This window comes from Canis lupus, chromosome 8, assembly GCF_011100685.1.
Source record: "Canis lupus familiaris isolate Mischka breed German Shepherd chromosome 8, alternate assembly UU_Cfam_GSD_1.0, whole genome shotgun sequence".
NCBI classification, from domain to species: Eukaryota; Metazoa; Chordata; class Mammalia; order Carnivora; family Canidae; genus Canis; species Canis lupus.
This window is the reverse complement of record NC_049229.1, coordinates 6,940,803-6,950,710: the sequence shown is the minus strand read 5'-3', so window position 1 is coordinate 6,950,710 and position 9,908 is coordinate 6,940,803. Positions and strand designations below refer to the sequence as shown.

The 9,908-nt window shown below is 37.3% G+C and overlaps 1 pseudogene; it reads left to right on the top strand.

The window, feature by feature from the left end:
• Positions 1-984: 984 nt before the first annotated feature.
• Positions 985-9,162, top strand: LOC608822 (annotated as a pseudogene).
• Positions 9,163-9,908: the final 746 nt, after the last annotated feature.

Here is a 9,908-nt window from a genome sequence, read left to right as displayed (position 1 = left end):
CTGCTAGGTATATACCCAACATACAGGGGAAAAAAACACACATATGACCACTTACAGCGGCATTATTCATAATGGCCAAAAAATGAAAACAACTCAAAGTCCATCAACCAATGAATAGATAAACAAAATGTGATATATCCATTCAATGTAATATTTAGCCAACAAAGGAATAAGGCACTGATACAAGCTATAATATAGATGAACCTTGACAACATCCTAAGGAAAATAAGCCAGTCACAAATCACCACATTTGAATGATTCAATTTATATAAAATTTTCACAATCCCATAGACAAGGCAATCCATAGAGATAGTAAATAGATTAATGGTCAGAGGCTTGAGGAGAGAATTAGAGAATGTGTGCTAATAAATACAGGGTTTCTTTTAGGTGATAAAAAGATTCTGAAATTAGATACTGGTGAGAATTATAAAACTATTAATAGGAACTCATGAGTTCTTTAGTATACTCTTTAAAAGAGTGAATTTTATGCTATGTAATTGTAGCTAGCTAGTTAGCTACCCACCCACTTAAAATAATTAGGGAAGATGAGAATGAGGCAGCTACAATCTTCTTATATTTGAGGCTAGATCTTTGTATCATTGCTTCAGTCTCCATAAGTATTTTCATCTCCTGGTCATGCTTCAGTCAACAAATTCCATAATAATTACGAAGTAAAGGCATTTTTTGACATGCCTGAAGAATGTGTTGTTGAAAAAAATTGATGTAAGTTAACAAAGTATAAATCAAAAGCAGCTTTTAAATAAGAGATACTGCTGAATAATTTAATGACATCAAGGCACCAGATGAAGCAGTCACCTCCCAGGTTTGATCCAACAACGAGAAAACGAAGCCAAAAACAGGAATGGAAGACTGGAAATACATACCTGCATGATCCAACTTTAGTTGGTGTCTTTAGACAGTTCCAAAGAACTTTCATGTCTACCAGCAACAGGGTTTCTAAGTGAAGTAGGAGGATTTCGGGATATGAGCAATAAGTTGTGCTTTGTTAAAGATATAAAGGTAACCTCCAAAGAAAGAATGAATAAAATATATAACAAATGAGAAAAGGTTAACAGTTTAATAAAGGATGCCTGGGTGGCTCAGCTGTTGAGTGTCTGCCTCCGGCTCAGGGTGTCGTACTGGAGTTCTGGGATCAAGTTCCACATCAGGCTCCCTGAGGCGGGGAGCCTGTTTCTCCTGCTGCCTATGTCTCTGCCATTCCATCTCTATGAATAAATAGATGGAATCTTAAAAAAATAAATAAATAAAAGTTAAATAAATGTTTTCAAAACTGTTTTATTTGCAATTGTTTTTTTCATATAGTCCATAACTAGAATGATTGCTTTTTCTGTTACGTAGTTTACGGTGAATTTCAGACTACTATCTTATAGGTTTATAGGTGTGCAAATAAAATATCTAAATTACTGTTTTCCAATCAAGTAGATTAGAATAGCCTGTGAAAATATGGTAACATATAGACTCTTATAATCATATCCCAAATTCACAGAATCAGAATATCCAGAGATGGTGAGTAGTTGCTGTTGTTGTAATTGATGATGATGATGATGGAATTCTTGGAGTATGATTTTTGTGATCAGTCAGGTTTGCAAATCACCGGGTATCATTATGAAAGACAAAACACACAAACCTTAAGGTACGTATAAACATGTAATTTGAATTCTGGAATGTGTAAATTAAAGGTATATAAAGAAGAGGTACTTACCATGAAGATATATGGCCAGTTAGCAGCAATATTGCATAAGAACCTAGGTTTATTAAAAATAGTCTTCTATTGGCTTTGCTTATTGCTTCCCTTTGCTTCACTCCCCATAGATAGACCATGAAATTTAAGACTTAATGTTATGCAGCATGGTACAGTTTCTTGCATTAGCTTTAAAATACCTTTAAAACCATGGGCCAATAAAACATTTTACTTTTGTAAATGATAAATATCAGGAAAAACTTAAAAGAAATTATTCTTAAATTTCCATATATATTTATGAACTTGGAAGATCATTTTATCAGAGATGAAAATATGAAACAGTATATTATGGTTGCCTCTGGGAAGTGTGATGAAGGTGATGTAGGGGTGTAAAGTGGGAAGGATGATTATTTATATTGTACATGTGTTATAAATCATATTTTCACATTTTTAAAGGTATATAGAAAAAAAGAAAATATAACTTATCCAAGAAAAGTCATTAGGTTAGTTTTTCTATTGCTGTGTAACAAATTTAGCAGCTTAAAAAACATGCATCTATTAACTGACAATTTCTGTGGTTCAAGAATCCTGGTACATCTTAACTGGTCATCTGTAAAAAAGTAATTAGTACAATGGCCAGGGCTGGATTCTCATGTGGAGGACAGACTAACTAGAATTGAGTCCACTTCTAGTCTCAGATGGATGGAATAATTCATTTCCTTGTGATTGTACACTGAGGTCCCTGACTTCTTGCTGCCTGTTGTCTGGAAGCTATCTCTACCTTCTAAAAGCCTTCCTCAGTTGCTTGCCATCTGGATGTTTACCTCAAAGCCAGCAAAGGAATCTTACATAACACAGTCATGAGAGTGACATCTCATTATCTTTATGATCAGAATAAAGTCACAGGATGAGCTATGTCTCAGTTTTTCTAGATTTTGTTGACATGACAGAGTATGTTTTGGAAGAAAGCAAGTATTTGTTGAGACTCTATTCTGTGTTAGGCACTCTGTTAAGCATTGTAAAATACTGCATATTTCTTATTGGCACTCCTGTAAAATACTGGTGCCATCAGTTCTATTTTCTAATGAGAACTCAAGAGTTCCTTTTCTTATGTGATACAAGTATCAAGTGTTAGACCGTGAATTGAAACAAAAAACTTCCCTTAATCAGAGCTTCTCTATTTCCATTCTACTACTTTAGCATATTAGAAGACTAGAGGCTAAAAACAGTCTTCTTGCTTCTCAATTTGAATAAGGTAGTAGATGTTAAATGGGCAGAAGTGAAAAGAAGGGGATGTAAAGAAAATGAACAGAGTATGATTAAATCCACTTACATAAAATTTCACAATGGAATTAATTCAGTTTACACTATTTTTAATTATTGATTCCAAATATACAACGTTGACCCTTAAAAAGATATTCTTTAGAAATAAGCTTTGTGGATTATGTAGCTTAATTTCCATGGCACATAATCAAATCTGGGTTTTTTTAGGGAACAGGTGAAGAATTTACAGCTTTCTCCAAATGGACTTTCCTTTGACAGTTAGATAGTAATAAAATCCACTTAGAAGTTCCAATTTTCTCTTATAATTGGCAACAGTAATTTCTACATTTTAGATTAATTACTAAGAATTTTCATTTCCCATAGGTGGCAGCATAAACTTCAATAGAATATTCATTACTAGCAATAGTAGTTCAGATTTTCTTTTCTCATAATGGCAAAGTACTATTTTGAGGATTTTCTGATTCCACTGAGTCCATCTTTTGAATCTATTTAAAATGCTTAGAGAGTAATTTATTTTGTTAAAAGTACAAATACAAGTAAAAGTAGATGTACAAGTACAATTTTGCATCATTTTTAGAGACAGCCTTGCCATTTCATAATGAATAAATGAAAAAAATAACTAAGATTAAAAGCCAAAATTAGTAGTTGTTTTAATTGACATGGTTGGGCCGTTAATATACCACTTTCAGAGTTGGCAATGTAAGATGATTTTACAGTGGTCAATGAATTCTCTTATCATGCATTGAACTCTCCTTTTTGTATACATACAAGTATGTTGTGTGTAATGTTATATGCAATATTGTCTGGTTGAATCAGCTCTCTCAAAGTCTGTATTTTAAAAGTTTGCTTGTTTCTTTGGATCTCCAAAGCAGTCAAGAAAATGAATGTCAAAATATTCAATCAATTGCAAGCTTATTATTACACATCTTTTGAAATAGTAGACAATTTTTCACTCTCTAAAGTATAATATTTAAATTCGACTTACTGAAATTCTAAAAAAAACCCCAAACAAATAGAAACAAATAAGCCTTCTGTTGTAGTTAACCTTAGGTTAATGTTCAACTGGAAAGATGTTTTTACTTTAAAGTGTATTTGTTTCCTTTTTCATGTTTTGATAGATCTCTTTTCTTCTATTATATAAATTAGCTCTTGAGAATCCATTGTATTCCAGAGAAATTGCATACTTCAGGAAAAGCCCACTGGATTTTAGGATGGGATATTTTAACATATTTGTCTACCTTTAGGTGTTTTGTTTTATGTTTCAAAGGTATGGTAGCAGTTCAACACTCAAATATCTGCCTTTTATAACTTCAGATACGTTCCAAAACAATGAGGTATATTGTTGACAAAGAATTAAATGTAATAATCAAGCAATTAACCAAGGGTATTTGCAGCAGTATATAGAGAGACAAATTACGAAGACTACCATGGTATCCAGAAACCATCTGTTAACCAATGTCAAATTGATGATAAAGAAAATTGAGTTCCCTTGGCAGTTGGTTTTTCTCCAGCTGCATACAGCTATAAAAGAGCCATCAAAGACAAATCTGCATTTGTTGTTAATTCAGAAATGCAGTAGATAGGCATTGAGAAACCTCCAGTGACAACTTTTTATTCTGAAAGTTGATGCTAAGATTCCTGGGAAAGTTACACATTGGGCCTTGGATCAGCATTTAAGACCATCTCAATATGGTAAAACGATGATCAGTACAATTCTCAAATGCAGTTGTGTACACACAAATATAATAAAAATCTTCTCAGAGGATGAAATAACGAGTGAATCACTTCTAAAGTCATCAACTATACCAAGGTTAGTTGAAAACATGTATTTACCCCAAACATATATTATTGCACATAGTCTAATGTAAGCCTACGATGAAGAAAAGCCTACGATGAAGCAGTATCAGAAAATAATCATAAATTTGAAAGGTCTTTATTACTAAACCCTGACAAAGACTAATGCCAAAGACTTAACAAACTTATCCTACAGAATCATTATAATACTAACACTCAAAGGAAACTTTAATGCTTGAAACCTTGAAAGAGGTTGGGATCTGGAGTCAGGCAAAAGTAATGTTTCAAATTCACATTTCAACCCTTATTAATTATATGACCTTGGGCATATTACTTAATCTGTGTTAGTGTGTATATAAAATGAGAATGATAATAACCTTGCCGGGATGTTGAAAGGATAAAATGAATTAATGGATGTCAAAACTTATTTCTGTCAAATAAAACATTAAATGTCTTATCAATGGATTATTGAAGTAATGCTAATTGCTAAGGACTTTAAGCTTATTGTGGAGAGGTCACTGGGCTGAGGATCAGGAAATCTAACTTGTTCTTCTAGCTTTGCCATAAATTAGCTGTGTGACCCTGTACAAATCATTTAAGTTCTCTGGACCTCAGTTTACTTTTTGCTAAATTGAGGTTAGGATAGGGATGGAATCAAAATGACTATATTTATTCTCAAATCCACTCATTGTAACTATTTGAGTTAGATTTCAAAAAATAAAAGCAAAATATAAAATATATTTGTAGAAGAACACTGTTGAAATCATTGCAATCTGTTATGTGTGTGTTTATTGCTGATTTTTAAAACAAAAATTAAACAGTAGGAAAAGTCAGCTTTTACAGTCCACTTAAGGTTTATGTTTTTATTAGAATGCATTTAATGTTAAGTAAACATGTGTTTAATTTATTCACTAAAGCTTCCTAGTGGAACCAGATTAACCCAAAATGGTGTCTGACTTTTCTTATACTAGCAGCTTACAATTTTAGAGTTGAAGAAGATTTAAAAACAAAAAACAAAAAAACACCCTACTTATCCTTTCCCCATTGTGTGGCTGAAATTATAAAACATTAAATAAAAGGAGACATAACTATACATGAGAGAGAACTGGTTCTAGAACCTACTAAGTTTATTGATTCCTAGATCAATCTTTGTTCCATATCACATTTCACTATTTTTAACAATCTTGAAAATGATTCTATCCAGTTACTTTCTCTGTTCCTGATATCTTATCTGATTTCATTAACTTTGATTGAAATTACTACATTTACTACTGCTATGTTGAACAAGTATTTCACATTGGATGATCTCAAAATGCAAATGTTTGGCCTACCACAGCTACTTTATAATGCATCCCCCACCACCACACCACCATTGTATGAAAACTTAGCAACGCTCATCATTTCTCAGTTCATTTCTACCTATCGGACTTCCAATTGTCATTTCAGGTTACAGCATACAGTTTCAATTCAGAAATATTAAGAGCTACTTCAAGATAGTAACCCATATTTGAGTCCTCATTAAAAAATAAGGATATTTTGGGACGCCTGGGTGGCTCAGTGGTTGAGTGACTACCTTCGGCTCAGGGTGTGATCCCATTCCGGGGATCGAGTCCCTCATCTGGCTCCCTGAGAAGAGCCTGCTTCTCCTTCTGCCTGTGTCTCTGCCTCTCTCTGTGTCTCTTGTGAATAAATAAATAAAATCTTTAAAAAAATAATCTTTTCCTTTTAGGCATGGTTGGCTTCTTCATGCACTTCTCCTTCCATTAGGTAGAGGCTATATTGAACTTAAATGATGAGTGAATCCAGAATGAGAGAGAAAGCTAAAGAGCAGGATTGTTTCTATTTGGCTAGTTACTGCTAATGCAGTAGCAAGCTTAAATTAAATTTAAATTATAAGAAAACATATACAGGGTACAGCAGTATTTTGGAAATAGTGAACAAATAAAAACAAACAGTTAAAAGTAAAATACTTTTCTTCAATAAAGAAACAAAAGCAATACAATGGAGAAAATGTTGTCTTTTCAACAGTGTTGGAACAAGTAGATACACACTAAAAAAAAAAAAAAAAAAAAAAAAAGAAATCCAGACACAGACCTTTATACCTTTCATAATAAAGATCTCAATGTAAAATAAAAACTATAAAACTCCTAGTCGGTAGGACAAAATACAAATGACCTTTTATTTAGAGATGACATTTCAGATACAACATCTAAAACCTCATTCATAATGTAAGAAATAAATTGGACTTAATTAAAATAAAATAAAAAAAGTTCTGCTCTGTGAGAGACACATGAAGAGAATGAGATGACAAGCCATACATTGGGAAAAAAAATATTTGCAAAAAATACATCTGACAAAGAACTAAAATATGCAAAGGACACTTAAAATTCAACAATGAGAAAATTAACAACCCGATTTTTAAAAATGGGTCGAAAATCCTAACAGAATTGGTTAGCCGCGTGCTGCCCACCACTCTTCGCCTTCCGAGGGGGTCGGAGCCCCTGCACCCCGCTGCTCTGGCCGTGGCTGCGCTCACCCCCGAACCCGCAGTTCCAGAAGCTGCAGAAGAGGCATCGCGGGCAGGGCTCTGACCTCAATTCGCACCGCCTTTTCGAGGGGGACAAGGAACGTTGCACCCGCTTCGACTTGCTCCTGAACACCAACCGTGGGCATATTCTGGGACCGACCCTGTGATGCACACCCCTGTGATGCTGAGCCCAGAGGTGTGAGGCTGCCCGGAGCGCGTGTTCAATGGCGAGATCAGCTTCACGGAGGACCCTGCACGGCTGCATGTGACCTTGCGGACCCGGTCAGACACACCCATTCTGGTGGATGGCAAGGATGTGATGCCAGCGGTCCACAGGGTCCTGGAGAAGGTGAAGTCTTCCTGCCAGTGGTGCCTGGAAGGGGTACTCGGGCCAGGCCATCACGGACGGCATTAACATTGGCGTTGGCGGCTCTGATCTGGGGCCCCTCCAGGGTGACTGAAGCCCTTAAGCCATACTCTTCAGGAGGACCCTGTGTCTGGGTTTGTCTCCAACATCGATGGGACCCACATTTCCAAAACCCTGGCCGCCCTGAACCCTGAGTCCTCCCTGTTCATCATTGCCTCCAAGACTTTTACCACCCAGGAGACCATCAGATATGCAGAGACAGCGAAGGAGTCGTTTCTCCTGTCCGCCAAGGATCCTTCTGCAGTTGTGAAGCACTTTGTCACCCTGTCTACCAAAATGACCAAAGTGAAGGAGTTTGAGATTGAAGCTTAAAGCATGTTTGTGTTCTGGAACTGAGCAGGAGGATGCTACTCGCTCTGGTCAGCCATTGGACTTTCCACTGCACTGCACATGGGATTTGACAACTTGGAGCAGATGCTATCAGGGACTCACTGGATGGACCAGCACTTCCATACAAGGCCCCTGGAGAAGAACGCCCCTGTCCTGCTGGCTCTGCTGGGTATCTGGTATATCAACTGCTTTGGGTGTGAGATGCAGGCCATGCTGCCCTATGACCAGTATCTGTACCGCTTTGCTGCCTATTTCCAGCAGGGTGACATGGAGTCCAATGGGAAGTACTTCACCAAGTTCAGCACTCATGTGGACCACCAGATGGGCCCCTTTGTGTGGGGGAGCCAGGGACCAATGGTCAGCATGCCATCTATGAGCTCATCCACCAAGGCACTATGATTATACCTTGTGACTTCCTCATCCCAGTCCAGACCCAGCACCTGATAAGGAAGGGTCTGTATCACAAGATCCTCGTGGCCAACTTTTTGGCCCAAACTGAGGCCCTGATGAAGGGGAAGTTGACAGAGGAGGCCTGGAAGGAGCTGCAGGCTATGGGAAAGAGTCCAGAGGACTTTGAGAAGCTGTTGCCACACAGGTCTTTGAAAGAAATCACCACACCAACTATATTGTGTATTCTATTGTGTTCACCAAACTCATACCATTCATTCTGGGAGCCTTGATTGCCACGTACAAGCACAAGATCTTCGTTCAGGGTGTCATCAGGGACATCAACAGCTTTGACCAGTGAGGGATGGAGCTAGGAAAGCAGCTGGCTAGGAAAACTGAGCCTGAGCTTGATGGCAAGAGCCCAGTCACCTCTCACAACTCTTCCACCAATGGGCTAATCAACTTCATCAAGCAGGAGTGTGAGGTAAGAAGCTAATAAACACATGCCCGGCTGCAGTCCTTGTAATTGGTCCTTCTTGTCTCTCCTCACCAGAGATGTGCTGCACAGTCTTTCCCAGAGCACCTTCTGGTTGTGGGCTTGGAGCATAAGCCCTTTGGGGGAAGCTGGTCTGGAATTGCCACCCCTGCCCATCCATGTCCATGTGCCCTCTGCTTTATGATTGGCTGAAGTGTTTTAGTGCAGCTGATTTTTCTGACCATGTTCACTTTGTTCGTGTACCAGATAGAAAAATAAAGATGCCACAAAAGAGGTTGTAGGCTCAGCCTCTTCTTATCTCCAGAAGTGGTGCTCTACACAGGAGTTAGGTGCCCAGTAGGAGTGATGTGCCTTGATTGAGGCTTGACTGTAAGTGGTGAGCCGGTTCAGAATAGAGGATGGTCCCTTGAGAAGAGAGTAGAGGGGGGTGGGGCATGATCAAAGTCACAAGAGCAACTTGGCTTCTGTAAGCAAACCCCTTCTCCTTTGTCCACTCCTCACCTCTGTGACTTTGAAGGAATTGCATACTTCTATTCACTGGATAATTATAAAAAATTGCATTAAATTATGTCTGTTTTGGGTGAACAACAAAAACAAAAAACCTTAACAGAATATTACCAAAGAACATACACAAATTACAAATAAGCATATGAAAATATGTTCAACATCATATGTCATCAGGGAAATGCACATTTAAACAATGAGATACCACTGCACACCTATTAGAATGATGAAATTCCAAACACTGACAGCACCAAATGCTGGAAAAGATGTAGAGCAATAGGAACTCTCATTCACTGATGGTGGGAATGCCAAATGGTAGAGTCATTTTAGAAGATAGTTTTGCAGTTTCTGACAGAGCTATTATGTTCTTACGATACAAAGCAGCAATCACAAAGAACCATAATATCTTTGGTATTTACTGAAATAAACTGAAAACATATCCACACAATAATAAGCA